Below are 16,940 nucleotides of genomic sequence, written 5' to 3' on the forward strand. Positions count from 1 at the left end.
AAATGTGAATAGTAATATATAGGTAATGTATTAATAATAGTATTGGTAATAGAAATGATGGCCTCTGCAACGCTCTAAAGTCCTTCCCTTAGGGAGGGTACTATGTGTGGAAGTGCAGATATCATAGGGGGAGCATTAACTTCTGGGCCACCCCTAATACTTTTGAAAGGTTCAACCTTATGATTTGGGGTTCTAGGAGTCAAACGCATTGGCTAGTCATACAGTGGCTTTGAGTAAATAGGAGTGCAGCCACTGGACTGCCTCCACTAATGGGCAACCTTAGTAGAGAGGACGTCAGGACCTCATGATGGAGGCATCGTGACTCCTTTCTCCCAAGGGGCCCTTCAATTACTCAGAGAACAGGTTCTTTAGATGTGTAAATAGTAATGTCAGGGATGAGTTTTGCAACCCCCTGACCTCCTTCCCCTAGGAACGGGGCAGTGTATGGATGTAGAGAAGTCATGGGAGGGAGAGAACACTAATTTCTAGGGCCACCCATGTTTCTTTTAATGGTTCAACCCTATATTTTGGAATCTGGGGTGTTAATCACTTTGTGCTGTTACAGAGGATGTCATTAAGAAGGACCGCAGAAATTGGCCCACCTTCCACCAATGGGAAGCTTTAGCTAGAGACGATATTCTGGCTCACAATGGAGACATCATAGCTTTTCCCTTCCTTGGGCCCCCTCAGCCTCTGACAGAAACTTGTGCTGAAATGTCCTTAGGAGAAGAACTTGAGAGGGCTCCAGAAGTTGTCACTTCTATTACTAGTAGTATTACTAATACATTATTATTTACATTTCAGCAGAAGGTTCTCTCAGAGGCTGAGGGGACCCAAGGAAGGGAGGAGCCATGATGTCTCTATTGTGAGGCATAATGTCCCCTCTAGCTAAAGCTTCCCATTGGTGAAAGGTGGGCCAATGGCTGCCCTTCTTAATGACATCCTCTGTACCAGTAGCCAATGTGCTTCTTTAACACCCCAGAACCCCAAATCATAGTGTCAGGTCATTAAAAACAATAGGGCTGGCCCTATAAAGTAGTGCTCCCCCCATGACACCTCTACATTCATACACTGCACTCTACCAAGGAGGAGGAGATCAGAAGGTTACAGAACTCATCCTTGGCATTATTATTAGAATATCTGCAAAAGGTGCTCTCTGAGTGGCTGAAGGGAGCCTGGAGGGAGGAGCCATGATATCTCCATTATGAGGTATTGATGTCCTCTCTACTAAGATTTCTCATTGGTGAACGCTAGCCAATTGTTGCCTTCCTACTTTTCCAAGGTCACCATATAAGCAGACAATGTGCTTGACTTCCCCCTCCCAGAACTCCAAATCATAGGGTTGGACCATTCAAAGGTATGGGGTGGCCCCAGAAAGTAGTACTCTCCGTATGATATCTGCATCGCAAAACACTGCAAAGTCCTTCCTAGGGGAAGGACTTGAGAGTGTTGCAGAGTTTATCATTTCTATTACTAATACTGTCACTACTACAGCACCAATATATTACTATTCAAAAGTCATCACAAAGTACTTTTTGAGTGGCTGAAGACACCCTTTGGAGGGAGGAGCCATGATGCCTCTATTATGAGGCATTGATGTTCTTCTCTCTACTAAGGATTCCCATTGGTGGAAGCTGGCCAATGGCAACCCTCCTGCTTCATCATAGCCTCTGTGTCAGCAGCCAATGTGCTTGTGTTACCACCCTAGGACCCCAAATCATAGGATAGAGCCATTAAGACGAATAGAGGTGACCCTAGAATGCAATCATTTCCCTATGACACCTCCACATTCATACCCTGCACTCTACCCTAGGGGAAGGAGATCAGATGGTTGCAGAACTCATTCTTAACATGACAATTCACACATCTGCACAAGGTGCTCTCTGCGTAGCTGAAGGCACTCTTAGGAGGGAAGAACTATGCTGCCTCCATTGTGAGGCATTGGTATCCTCTCTACTAAGGTTTCCCCATTAGTGAGAGCTGTCCAGTGTCTGCACTTCCACTTAACCAAGGCATCTGTGCCAGCAGCCAGTGTGCTCAATTCCCACCCCAGAACCCCAAGTCATAGGGTCAGGTCGCTAAAAAGTATTGAGATGGCCTTAAAATATGGTGCTCCCCATATAATATCTTAATAAAGGGGACATCAATGCCTCACAATGGAGGCATTGTGGCTCCTCCCTCCAGTGGGTCCCCTTAGCCTTTCATTGACAATATTGTGCTGAAATGTGAATAGTATTGTGTTAGTAATAGAAGTGATCACTTTTGCAACCCTCTCAAGTACTTTTCTTAGGTGAGTGCAGTGTGTGGAGGTGCAGATGGCATATAAGGCCACTCCTCTAGCTTTACTGGTCTTGCCCTATGACCTAGAGTTCTGTGGTAAAAATCAAGCACATTGGCTAGTCAGAAAAAAACCTTGGTCAAACAGGAGGATGGCTATTGGCCATCTTCCACTAATGGGAAACCTCAGTAAAGAGGACATCAATGCTTCACAGTGGGAGCATCATGGCTCCTCCCTACAGACGATCCCTTCAGTCACTCAGAGAGCACATTGTGCAGACAAGTAATTAGTAATGTCAGTGATGACTTCTGAAACCCTCTGATGTCCTTTTCCTGGGTACAATGGTGTGTGTGTAGGTCAAGGTGTCACGGAGAAAGAATTACTTTTAGGGCTACCTCGTTAAAAAAAAAAAAAAAAAAAAAAAAAAGACTTGACCCTATCGTGTGAGGTGCCGGGGGATAAGCCAGCACATTGATTGCTGTTACGGAGGATGTCATTAAGAAGGAAGTCAGCCATTGGGCCACCTTTCACCAATGAGAAACCTTAATTAGATGCTCCACAGGGGAGGCATCATGTCTTCTCCCTCCTATAGGTCCCTTCAGCCAGTTAGAGAGCTGAAATGTGAATAGTAATATAGTAGTAATATAAGTAATGGCTTCTGCAATCATCTCAGGACCTTCCCCCAGGGCATGGTGCAGTGTGTGGAGACAGAGATGTCATTGAGGGAGTAGTAGTTTCAGCCAGTTAGAGAGAATATTGTGATAACATGTGAGTAGTAATGTCAGGAAATGTGTGCCTCCCTCTGAACAGCTTCCCTTAGGGCAGAAGTGCCCCTACAGAAGGCTGTTTTCACCAGGAGTTCCCTAAAGTCTCTCTTGATCCCATTTTCTCTCTCTCATCCCCAACTGTTCCCACCTAGTCTTGTGGTGTCACAGACTCCTCACATCACATTAACCTGGTAACTTTTGTTAAACACTCATCCCTGCCCCTCTTCCCAGACTTAGACATTCATGTGTAGTCACCTTGAGACACATCATTTACCCTATTATCCTGCATATTTTTCTAAGGCATATCTCTGATTAAGTTTTCCATTCTTCAGAACTTGTGAGAAGTGCTGAGTGATTGCAAAGGAGCCCAACCCAGCTCCTTAGCAGGCATTCAGGACCTTGTAAGATTTGTCACTTGTTCCCCTCCAGTCTCATTCACCTACCATGGCTCCTCCCCATCATTTCAGTTCCAGGCACTTTACTCAGGCCTCAGTGGAGGAACTACAGTTCTTCCCCTACCGGAGGTGTTGATTCCTTCATCTCCACCCAGACAAATGCCACTTACCTTTCAAATTTGGGTCCATTATCATTTTTGAAGCCTTCTTTCACCCTCTAGTTTTTTTTTTTATTTTCAAAAACAACTTTATTCATGACACGTATTAAAAGAAATTCCCACCCCCTGGAAATGAGTTAAAAAAATAAACAAAATCCACCTCCCACTTCCCTGTTCCCACTTTCTCCCATTCCCTCCAAATAAAAGCAAAAAAAAAAAAAAAAAAAAAAAAAAAAAAAAGGCAAAGAAAACAAAACAACAACAACAAAAAACTGAAAAAGAAAAAAGACCCCTAAGCCCCCCAAAACAAGCTAGTGCATTTCCCCAGGGGGAAGGGGAATTTACACTGGAGCCACTGGGAGTGGAATGGAGATCTTCTGGCTACAGAAATCTGCAAAGAAAGACACTCAAAACAGAAAAAGAAGACAGGGCTCTGTGGCTCACACCTGTAATCCCAGCATTTTGGGAGGCCAACGTAGGCAAATCACCTGAAGTCAGGAGTTTGAGACCAGCCAGACCAACTTGCTGAAACCCCATCTCTACTTAAAAATACCAAAAATTAGACAGGCATGGTGACACGCACCTATAGTCCCAGCTACTCAGGAGGCTGAGGCAGGAGAATCACTTGAACCCAGGAGGTGGAGGTTACAGTGAGCCGAGATGGAGCCCTGCACTCTGGCCTTGGTGACAGAGCGAGACTCTGTCTCAAAAAACGGAACAAAACAAAACAGAAAAGGAAACACAAAAGGAAACAAAATAGATCACCAGGCAATCTGGAGAGTCGGAGCTGGAAAAGAGGGATGCAGTGAGTGGTAGACCTGGCTTGACAGGAGCAGGCAGGATCACCCCCTAGTTTAAATGATCCCTTTTGCTGGTAATCTGAATTGAGACCCTGAGGCAAAGCTGGATCTTTGTCTTACTGCTGGACTAGGTTACTTGCTTAGTAACTTTATCCTTTGCCTTTTAAAAAAAAAAAACTTTATTTAAAATATGTTTTTTGTTGTTGTTGTTGTTTTTTGAGACGGAGTCTCGCTCTGTCGCCCAGGCTGGAGTGCAGTGGCGCGATCTCAGCTCACTGCAAGCTCCACCTCCTGGGTTTACGCCATTCTCCTGCCTCAGCCTCCTGAGTAGCTGGGATTGGATTGGATGAATCCTTGGAAGCTGTCTCCAATTCTCTTTGGAGGAAAAACAATCAATAGTAAAGAAATCATCTTTCTTGGAGAGTTCTACCCTTAAGCCTTAGCTTGGTGACTCTACCCTGCTGCTTGTCCTATGTGTGCCATCGACTGCATCTCCCATCACCTTGTTCTCTTCCTGCTGCTTCTTATGGGCCTTGATTGACATGAGATGTAGCTGCTTGCCTAGTCAGTGGGTGGTAATCTTCTGGAATGAGCCTAACTACAGATGTGGGATTCTGATGTTTTCATCAGACTCTTCTTCAGTGCCTGAGCTGTCCCAGGGAGTGAGTTTGCATTTATTCTGTGGTCCCGCCTGCACTACAATATTGTGTCCTACTCGACCAACTATGACCTGGTCTGAACTATAACATTAAGTGGAGCACAGCTAGGTTGTATATGAATATATTTCAGTCATTGAATACTTTACAAAGTAGAAGAAGCATGTTCATGTATAAGCACAAAAACTGATACAATAATTGTTCACCACAAAATTTTTCCAGGATTTTAGATTCACAAACTCACTTACCCTTTTGTTCACAAAAGGTCTGAACAGGAACTAGGGAATACTGCCTCTGTTTCATGGAATCATTAGAGGCCTATTGTTTATTTCGGTCTTTCATTAGGCTCAGTGGCCAACACATATCCCTCTTATTTAAGAGGTGTAACAGCAATAGAAAAACATGTGAAGACTTCAGTTAGTTTAATTTCTGACTAAAGTTGATGTTTCTCCATGCTGTGAAAACTCTTGTGTTTTTTTTTTTTTAAATACTCACTACTTTTGTTTTTTATTTCTTTTTTAGAGGCAGGGTCTTTCTCTGTCACCCAGGCTGGAGTGCAGTGGTGCATAGCTCACTGCAACCTCAAACTTCTGGGCATGAGCGATCCTCCTGCCTCAGCCTCCAGAGTAGCTAGGACTCTAGGCACATGCCACCATTAATGGCTAATATTTTTAGTTTTCTGTAGAGACAGCATCTCACTATATTGCCCAGGCTGGTCTCAAACTCCTGACCTCAAGTGATCCTTCTACCTTGGCCTGTCAAAGCGCTGGGATTACAGGCATGAGTCGTTGCACCCAGCCAACACCCACCACTTTTTACCTCCTTACCTAACATACAAAGCATTGTTGCTTTCTCTTTCACACATCACTGCCCATTGCTGCAACTCTATAAACCCAGCCTTTTTTCCTCAACGTGAAAAAGGAAAACCCTTTAATTGCTTACCTCTTAAAAACAAAAACAATAACAAAAAATGATCCATACAGTGCACAGACCTTCTAGAGACTCCCTTGGGTAATGCTAATTTTATTTTGTTTGTTAATTGTTCACACATAAAGAGTAAGACCAAAAATTGTCAAATAGGATATGCTGTCACACTCCTAAATTTCCTTTAAGGTTGGGTGTGGTGGCCCACACCTGTAATCCCAGCACTTTGGGAGGCTGAGGCAGGTGGACCACTTGAGGTCAGGAGTTCCAGACCAGCCTGGCCAACATGGTGAAACCTCGTCTCTACTAAAATACAAAAATTAACTGGGCGTGCTGGCCTGTGCCTGTAGTTCCAGCTACTTGGGAGGCTGAGGCAGGAGAATTGTTTGAACCTGGGAGGCGGAGGTTGCAGTGAGCTGAGATCGTGCCACTGCACTCTAGCCTAGGTGACAGAGCAAGACTCCGTCTCAAAAGAAAAAAAAAAAAACTCTTAAAAGGAAAAGTTCTCACAGACATTAAGTCAGTTTAGATGGTTTAATTGATTACATAGACTTACTAACTGGCAAAAAGTAAAAGAATAAATACTTATGCTGATACTAAGTACATGGTTTTAGGTTAGTCTGACTTCAAAATACCTTGAAACCAAGAGGTTTTCTGACCTTGACAGAAACACTTATAACAATTGACAAATTGAAGAAGTCTTGGATGTTTTCAGATGCTGTTAACTTAATTGCTATAGTAAAAGTGGAGCATCATTCAAAGCACAAGGACCCAGAAGCATGTGATAAAACCTTAGCTGACTACTAAACTAAATAAGCAGTTTTTACCGAGAAAATTAGCCCTGTAACCACTCAGAAAAGAGACTCTTCGGAGGAATTCAATGAAATTGTTGTTAACTGTCAGAGATTGGCCTCATTTTGAAAACAAAGATTTTGGAAAAATCTTTGAAGGCTCATTGCACAAAAATAATATTGAAGATCTTAAGATGGCCAACCGGCAGCACCAAATCTATTAAAAATGGAATTCATTAGCCAGGCCTGGTGGCACGCACGTGTAGTACCAGCTAATCAGGAGGCTGAGGCAGGAGAATCGCTCGAACCTGGAGCGATTGCAGTGAGCCGAGATCGCCTGGTAACAGAGTGAGACTCCGTCTCAAAAAAAAAAAAAAAGAATTCAGCAAAAATTCTTCATGGCATTATACAAAATAGGAGAGATAAGTTGATAAGTTGGCCACAATATTAAACTGATATTGGTGGGGTGATTTTAGGGGTATTGTCAAAGGTGTTTCTGAAACATGTCCTATCTGCTAACAACATGTTCCTGCATAACTTGTAAAGATGGGGCACAGACAGGAACCAAAGCCTTGATGGCCCTTTGAACACCTCCAGATGGACTTCATACAAACGTCCCCTCAAAGGGCTGATACATATGCCTGGTTATTGTTTATTTTCAGAATGCGTTTAAACTTTTCCTGTCAGAGAACCATGGTCCTGTATTTGTTTGCTAGGGTTGCCAGAATCTAGCATCACAAACTGGAGGGTGGGAGGGGGAAGTTTTAAAACTACCATCCTTGGCCAGGCGTGGTGGTGGACGCCTATAATCCCAGCTACTCCAGAGGCTGAGCCAGGAGAATTGCTTGAACTCAGGATGGGAGGTTGCAGTGAGCCCAGATCATGCCTCTGCACTCCCACCTGGGCGACAGAGTGAGACTCCATCTCAAAAAATAAAATAAAATAAAATAAAATAAAATAAAATAAAATAAAAATAAAACTACCATCCTTTAAGTGGCTCATGTCTCCTTGAGAAGGATGCTCAGAAGTGTTCAAAATGACGCAAACACAGATTATTCGAGAGAACTTGTTTAAACAACGGAGATCAATTGCCTCGCAGTTCTGGAGCATGGAAGTCTGAAATCAAGGTGTTGGCAGGGTTAGTCCTTTCTGTTCTAGGCCCCTCTACCCTGGGCTTGTAGATGGCTGTCCTCTGCATTTCTTCACATCAATTTCCCTTTATGTGTGCCTGTCTTTGTGCCCAAATTTCCACTTTTTATAAGAATTAGGGACCACCCTAATGACCTCATTTTAACTAATTACCTCTACAAAGACCAGAACTCTAAATAAGGTCACATTCTCAGGTACTAGGATTAGGCTTCAACATATAAATTTTGAAAGGATGCAATTCAACCCATAACAGGCCATTGCCAAAGCAAAAAATGAAATCTTGATCTCATTTTTCCAACCTGGGGAATTCCATCTTCTCTCTTTAGTGACAGGGAACTCAATTTTTACTGGGACTGTTATTAAGGAGCTCTGTAAAGTTCTGTCTTTTACCCAGAAACAGCACTGTTCTTATTGCCTACAGGCCTCATAAAGAGAAGAGAACTAATGCAATTCTAAAACTAAAACTAAAACTAGCAAAGCTCCAGAAACCCTACAACTTCCATGGCCTAAAGCAGGGGTGTCCAATCTTTTGGCTTCCCTGTGCCACATTGGAAGAAGAACTGCCTAGGGCCACATATAAAACACACTGACACCAACAATAGCTGATAAGTTAAAAAAAAATCACAAAAAAATCTCATACTATTTTAAGAAAGTTTATGAATTTGTGTTAGACCTCTGTATTAGTCCGTTTTCATGCTGCTGATAAAGACATACCCAAGACTGGGCAATTTGCAAAAGAAAGAGGTTTAGTGGCCTTACTGGGGTGGCTTCACAATCATGGGGAAGGCAAGGAGGAGCAGTCATGTCTTACATGGATGACAGCAGGCAAAGAGAGAGCATGCGTGCAGGGAAATCCCCCTTATAAAACCATCAGATCTCGTGAGACTTATTCACTGTCAAGAGAACAGCATGGGACAGACTGGCTCTCATGATTCAATTACCTCCCCCTGGGTCCCTCCCAAGATGAATCTGGTTCCCACATTCATCTTGAATGTGGGAATTCAAGATGAGATCTGGGTGGGGACACAGTCAAACCACATTAGCTGCATTCAAAGCTGTCCTGGGCCACATGTAACCCACAGATCAGAGGCTGAACAAACTTGGCCTAAAGTATTAGATTAGCTTTAATGTCTACAAGATCACCCCCATCTGGGACAGACACACAAGTTATCTAATGAATTAATAACAAGCCACCCTATGTATTTGGTAATTTCATCCTCAGTCTTAGAGTCTGTTTGATTGTAAGTAGACATGACCAATTAACGTAAGTGACCCATACCATAACTTCAGCTCTATTACCAAGCCTCTGTATGATCTGCAACCTGGAGGTTTAGTCTTCTGGAGAAGACACTAGAGAAAAACTGCTCTTGAACCTTGAAGGCGAGGACCTTATCAGGTACTGTTAACAATTGACACAGCAGTAAAACTCCAAGGTGTTGGTGCTTGAATTCATGTTTCCCAGTTCAAAGGGTATGCATAGTCTCATCCTGATTACTGGACATCCATTCCATCTGGAGACCTTAAACTTTGGATTCTTAGAAATCTTCCAGAAATTGGCTGGGTGTGGTGGCTCATGCTTGGAGGCCGAGGCAGGTGGATCATGAGGTCAGGAGTTCAAGACCAGCCTAGCCAGGATGATGAAACCCCATCTCTACTAAAAATACAAAAATTAGCCAGGCTTTGTGGCAGGCACCTGTAATCCCAGCTACTCGGGAGGCGGAGGCAGGGAATTGCTTGAACCCGGGAGGCAGAGGTTGCAGTGAGCCTAGATCTCACCACTGCACTCCAGCTTGGGTGACAGAGCAAGACTCTGTTTCAAAAAAAAAAAAAAAAAAAAGAGAAAATTGTAACAATAGTAAAAAAAAAATCCTCCAGAAATTGCTGGCTTCAGAGGGTGAGTAGCTCCCACCCAATATGACCGAACAAGATTAATTTTATGATTCTTCATCTCCCTTTTCAGTTCCTTTACTCTTCTACTAACTTTGCTTATTATTCTACTTAGACGTCTTCTAGAACAGTAATGCAATGATCCCTTATTCATCCTATTATTATTACTATTGTTATTATTTGAGATGGGATCTTGCTGTGTCACCCAGGCTGAAGTGCAGTGATGCAATCATGGCTCACTGCAACCTTGACCTCCTGGGCTCAAGCAATCCTCCCGCCTCAGCCTCCTGAATAGATGGGACCACAGGTGTGTGCCATCACACCCAGCTAATTTTTAAAAAATTATTTGTAGAGATGGGGTCTCACTTTGTTGCCCAGGCTGCATCCTATTATTTTTGTCTCCTTATGGTCTCCCACCACTTAACTTTTTCCCTTAACTATGGCTCTGAAGTTAACTGATTGCTACTTATGTCACCCCCACTCCTGCCTAATCCTGCTGACAAAAATGTAATAGCTCTTCCTTTAAAAACTTCAGGAGGTAGATTCCCTTTTACAGGTCTCTTCTGGTACTCGTTTCCCTCACAGTATTAATCCCAATTTTTAGTTTTGTAAAAATTGGATCTGACCTCACATCAACAAAATGCTTCTACTGAAGTCATTATAATCCTATCAGCAAGGTGTAGTCAATCAGGAGTGGACACTAACATTGGGAATATCTGGGTGCAATGATCAGTTTGTTCTCTTCAACCTTCTTTGCAGGAGCTGTTTAATTATACTAAAATTATACTAAAGGGACTTGTCTATCTCAGAAGCCACAAATTGGCTCACTTCTATTGCAGTAAATGATAGTTATACTCCAAATATAATCTGTGCTCCACTCAGGTCTTACTGCTTATATATCTCCTTATATACCTTTTTAATATAAGAAGACCTTATACCTCCTGCCACACACCACCTTATCCTGTGTTTTCAGGGTAATCATTAAAGGTTTAAAACTACCATCCTTTCTGTGACTGTGTCTCCCAGAGAACACCCAGAAGCCTCCAAACTGAGGCAAACACAGGTTATTGAAGAGAATTTCCAAGGGGATAATGGATTCCCTTTTTTTTTTTTTTTTTTTTTGAGACTGAGTCTCACTGTGTCACCCGGTCTGGAGTGCAGTGGTGCGATCTCAACTCACTGCAACCTCTGCCTCCTGGGTTCAAGCGATTCTCCTGCCTCAGCCTCCCAGGTAGCTGGGATTACAGGCATGAGCCACCACACCTGGCTAATTTTTGTATTTTTAGTAGAGACAGGGTTTCTCCATGTTGGCCAGGCAGATCTCGAACTTCTGACCTCAAGTGATCCACCCACTTCGGTCTACCAAAGGACTGGAATTACAGGCGTGAGCCACCGCCCCTGACCTGGATTCCCTCTTTATGCTTGCACTGGAAACTGCAAATCCCATAGTGGGCGTAATACAACTAGAATGGTGGTCTGAAACTTGTCTCTAACACTAGCAAAAGTCATAAATGACACACTCCTGCTCTGAAAGCCCAAGAAACTACTCAGAATTCATTAACTAGAGTTGTCATGGGCAATCACATAGCCCTTACTTTCCTCTTCCAGCCAAGAGGGAGTTTGTGTTGTAGCAAATATTACTCGTTTCACCTATGTAAGTACTACAGGGAAAGCAGAACTGTTTGTGAGTGTGCTAAAAGAAAAAGCCATCTGGTTGTCTCAAATAGACCTGGTTGCAAACTGGGATATATTTTCATTGCCTGGGTTTCATAATCTAGGTCCGTAACTTCGAGACCTTTTATCGATATGTTTATTTTATTTTATTTTATTTTATTTTAAGGCGGACTCTCCCTCTTTTGCCTAGACTGGAGTGCAGTGGCGCCATCTCGGCTCACTGCAACCTTCACTTCCCGGGTTCAAGGGATTCTCCTACCTCAGTCTCTCTAATAGCTGGGATTACAGGAGCCCACCACCACGCCTGGCTAATTTATTATTATTATTATTATTTTTATGTTTAGTGGAGACAGGTCTTGCCATGTTGGTTAGTCTTATCTCAAACTCCTGACCTCAAGTGATTGACCTGTCTCGGCCTCCCAAAGTGCTGGGATTACAGGTGTGAGCCACCACGCCTGGCCACGATATCCATTTCTGATAGCTGCTTTTCTTAATTACAATTAAGATTGCTGATACTATCTTCCCAGAGTCCTTTTATATTGAATTTTTACCATACAGCCATTTTCATATCAGAGAATGCAACAACTCATCCTGCAGCAAGCTGGAGGGACTAACCTCAGTCCAAGTACAGACTACATTCTCTAAACCAGCTCCTGATCAGCAATGGGGAAAATCTGGGTATCATGGAGTAACATCCTGCAGCCTGACTTTGTCTGCCTTTGACCAAAAGAAGCAGAAAGAAACAGCCCCTCACATCTGGGAACTAGTGAGATGTTCACAGCTAGGCCTCAGCATTGGTACAAGCTGGCCTGGCACTCAAAGCTAGACTCAAGTTATTCTCCTATTGGACATTAAGGATCTTACAAAATATCAGTGCCAGATAAGTTGACTCTAAGATCGTGATAAAGTAATACAAAACAAGGCCATTTCATAATTATGTCTAAGCACAGACAAAAACAAGATCACTGTGCAGACCACAAAATGCCAAACATTTCCTTCTCCTTGATAAGACGAGTGACTGCTGCTTCCTTTCCAATTACCGCTTCAGTCTTGCTCAGTTTTCCCTCCCTAGAGGTAGGACTTTCGGATATACCCAATGATAAACTTGTCCTCACTTTCTGACAGCACTAAATCTAAAGCAAACCCTTGCTGCTGCTGCTGCTGCTGCTTTTTTTTTTTTTTTTTTTTTTTTTCCGAGGCAGAGTCTCGTTCTGTTGCCCAGGCTGGAGTGCAGTGGCATAATCTCGGCTCACCACAACCTCTGCCTCCTGGGTTCAAGTGATTCTCCTGCCTCAGCCTCCTGAGTAGCTGGGACTACAGGCACGCACTACCATGTCTGGCTAATTTTTGTATTTTTAGTAGAGACATGGTTTCATCCTGTTGGCCAGGCTGGTCTCAAACTCCTCACCTTGTGATCCGCTGGCCTCAGCCTCCCAAAGTGCTGGAATTACAGGCATGAGCCACTGCACCCGGCCAGAACCCTTGCTTCTTTAAACCCTCCTGAATCACCCAACCAAAGCCCAAATCCTGTAATATGTCTTTTCTAACTCCCTCTTACTGAGGTGCCCCATGGTGTGTGTTTTGCCCTGTTGCAACAAGTAATAAGCCCAACTTGTTCAACTACAGGTGTGTTCCTGGTAGTCTTTGGCTGGAGGGCAATGACACTAGAGAACTTTGATGGGTGCCAAGGGCTGCTAATCAGATTCGTCTCCAAGACAGTGAAGGAAATGTTTCAGAAAGCTAGACCTCTTCAAGAGGACTAACTTAAGGCACCTTACAGTTTTCTAGCTGCCTTGAAGGGTGTGACCTACTTGGATGACCTTAGTCCACTGGCAGATAACAAGAGGAAGAAGTCTATTGTTGGGTTTGATAAGATTTGGAGGTCACTAAGGGAAGGATAATGTTATTTTTTGTTTGTTTGTTTTGTTTTGTTGAGACAGACTCTCGCTCTGTTGCCCAGGCAGTGGCGTGACCTTGGTTCACTGCAACCTCTGCCTTCTGGGTTAAAGTGATTCTCCTGCCTTAGCCTCCCAAGCAGCTGGGAATATAGGCACCCACTACCATGCCCAGCTGTTTTTTTTTTTTTTAATTTTTCGTAGAGACAGAGTTTCACTGTTTTGGCCAGGTTGGTCTCGAACTCCCGACCTCAGGTGATCCGCCTGCCTCAGCCTCCCAAAGTGATGGGACCGCGCCCAGCCAGGGAAGGTGAATGTTCTTATAGAAGTCTCAAAACTCAACTGAGTTATGTCTTCTAGTCAGACAAGCCTGCCTCTCTCTTCCCTCTGTCCCATGTGCCTTTGAAGTCTGGCCTACCCATATCTCCAGGGTTATCTGAGCAGGCCTCTGCCCTCCTGGAAGCCCTGCTACTCCTGTTTTGTGTCAAGGACTCCAGCCCTCCAGCCTTGGGGTTTCACTTGTGTTATGGGGCGAGGCTGTAGTGAATCAGAACTTCCTTGGGCCTCATGCCAACAGAACCAATCATCCTTGATATATCAGGATAAAAAGAACCTCGGAAGGTAATTTTTTCTCTCCTAGGATTCCAGAAAGGTGACTGAAGGAGAGGCAGTATGTTTCCATGATGAAGTGTGTAATAACACAGTGACCTGAATAATAATTTATACCTGGGATGGGATGCAAATGGAGAGAATTGTTCGAGGAAGGCTTTACAAAGGAAAAAGAGTATTGTGTTGAGTCACGAAGGATGAGGTGGTCAAGGGGTTGGGGGGCAAGCAAAAGGAGCAGCATTTGCAAAGAATTGCTTGAACCTGGGAGGTGGAGGTTGCAGTGAGCCAAGATGGTGCTACTGCACTCCAGTCTGGGTGACAGAGTGAGACTCAATCTTAAAAGAAGAAAGAAAGAAAGGAAGAAAGGAAGGGTGAAAGTCCAAAAGGGACCGGATCACAGAAGAGCTTTTCTTGCAGTGCCACAGGGTTTTAACTTTATAAGTGGTATCATCTGTCAAATAATTTTGACGGAAAAGCCACATGGTCAGATTTGCATTGCAGAGAAAGAAATCTACTCTGTTAACACAGATACATCTTCCTGCTTTTTCCTTTGTCCCCTTAGAGTCAATTTTTAGCATAGAAGCCTAAGTGATCTTTTTAAAACATGTCTTATCATGTTATTCTTTTGCTCAGAACTCTGGCTTTACTCAAATCTTGGTTTCTAGACATGATTTTCTTCTAAAAGGAACCAGAGTCCTTAGATAAATGGTGGATTCTAGGTATGAGGCAAGGAAAAATGCAAGATTCAACATGGAACATCTTGTGCAAGAGTGTAAGAAAGTGCTCAGAAAATCATAGGTATATATATGTCAAAAGGACACAGAAGCCAGTTTGAAAGGGCTCCCATTAAACAAATCTGGAACAAATTCAACATCAACATAATAATAGTAGTAGATTGTAACTCACTAATTAAAATAGAAATACGTGAGTCCATACTGATAAAAATGAATGAATGAATAAATATGAGAGAAGAAAAAACTCTCCCTTTCAGTAGAAAGCTGACTAATACATGTAGAAAAATGGTGGAGTAGAAAACCACCATTTGACAACCATGAGGTAAAAATTAACAATGAATACTAAAACAATTGGTTGAAGTTTTTTTTTTTTTTTTTTTTTTTTTTTTTTTTTTTTGACACAGAGTCTCGCTGTCACCTAGGCTGAAGTGCAGTGGCGTGATCCTGGCTTACTGCAGCCTTGACAACCCAGGTCAAGCAATCCTCCTACCTCGCCTCCCAAGTAGCTGGGCCACAGGTGTGTGCCACCACACCTGGTTAATTTTTTCTAGAAATGAGGTTTCATGATGTTGCTTAGGCTGGTTTCAAACTCCCGAGCTTAAGTGATCCACCCATCTTAGCCTCCCAAAGTGCTGGAATTGTAGGTGTGAGCCACTGTGCCCAGCAGGTTGAAGTTTTGAGGAGGAACAGGATATTTACACAGGCTTAAAGCATTTCTTCACAAATCACTTATAAATTGCAAATGGGAAAATAACTTTACAGTGGAGACATGTGGTCAACATTACCTTAACCAAGTAATCAAAGTTAATATCCTCAATGATGGGACAAAGTGACATCGTGCACGTGCCGACGTGATGCACTGAGAATGATGGAACATCACTTCTGTGCTGCCAAAAAAGTATAACCTGAGTGATGAGGAAAGCTTAGACAAACCCAAATTGAGGGATATTCTATAAAATAGCCAGCCTGTATGCTTCAAAAATGTCAGTGTTATTTAAGTCAAAGAAAGGCTTAGGAACATTTCTAGATTAAAGGAGACTGAAAAACTGTGACAACTAAAAGCAGGATCTACATTAGATTCTGGATCAGAGGGAAACATGCAATAAAGGACATTAGTGAGACAGCTGTCTAAATATGAATGTGGACTGTATATGAAGTGGTAATGCATTAATGTAAATTTCCTTATTTTGTTAGTTGTTACGTAAGAAACTACTCTTGTTCTCAGGAAAATGCCTGCTGAAGTATTTGGAATGAAGGGACAGGATGTCTCCAATTTACACTCAAATGCTTCAAAAATATATGTAAGGATAAATAAGGCAAATGTGGCAAAATGTTAACAATTTGCAGAATCTGGATGAAGGATAAATGAGAATTCTTTGTACTATTCTTACACCACTTCTGTAAGTTTGATGCTATTTCAAAATAAGTTTTTAAAAACCCTGCAATGGCTCCCTGTTCTCCAGAGTAAAACCAAAGTTCTTAAAACAGCCTGCAAGCCCCTGTGTTATTTGGCTTTTTATCACCTCTCTCACCTCTTCACTCTGCTTCTGGCACATTGACCTCAATACTGCCCTTAGAAAGGCTCCAAGCACCCTGCAGAGTTCAGGTTATATCCTCCTGCCCAGAACACTCTTTCTTCAACTATCCCCGTGGCTTATTCCCTCATTTCCTTCAGGTCTTTGTTCAAACGTCACTTTTCAGTGAGGACATCACAGATCACCCTATTTAAAATTACATTCCCGGCTGGATGCAGTGGCTCATGCCTGTAATCCCAGCACCTTGGGAGGATGAGGCGGGTAGATCATCTGAGGTCAGGAGTTCAAGACCAGCCAGGCCAACATGGTGAAACCCCGTCTCTATTAAAAAATACAAAAATTAGCCAGGTGTAGTGGTGCATGCCTGTAATCCCAGCTACTCGGGAGACTGAGGCAGGAAAATCACTTGAACCCGGGAGGCAGAGGTTGCAATGAGCTGAGATTATGCCGCTGCACTCCAGCTTGGGCCACAGAGCGAAAATAAAAATAAAAATGCATTCCCCACCCTCCTTCCAGAAATCCCTATACCCCTTTCCCACTTTGCTTTCCTCTATGGCTTTTTTTCACCTTCTAATATGTTATATGCTTTATCTATTTTTTTTTTGTTTGTTTATTGCCTGTCTACATCCAGTAGAACATAACTTCTAAAAATTGGTTAATTAGTTTTAATTTTATGAACCAAAACTAA

Source organism: Macaca fascicularis, chromosome X (assembly GCF_037993035.2).
Source record: "Macaca fascicularis isolate 582-1 chromosome X, T2T-MFA8v1.1".
NCBI lineage: Eukaryota > Metazoa > Chordata > Mammalia > Primates > Cercopithecidae > Macaca > Macaca fascicularis.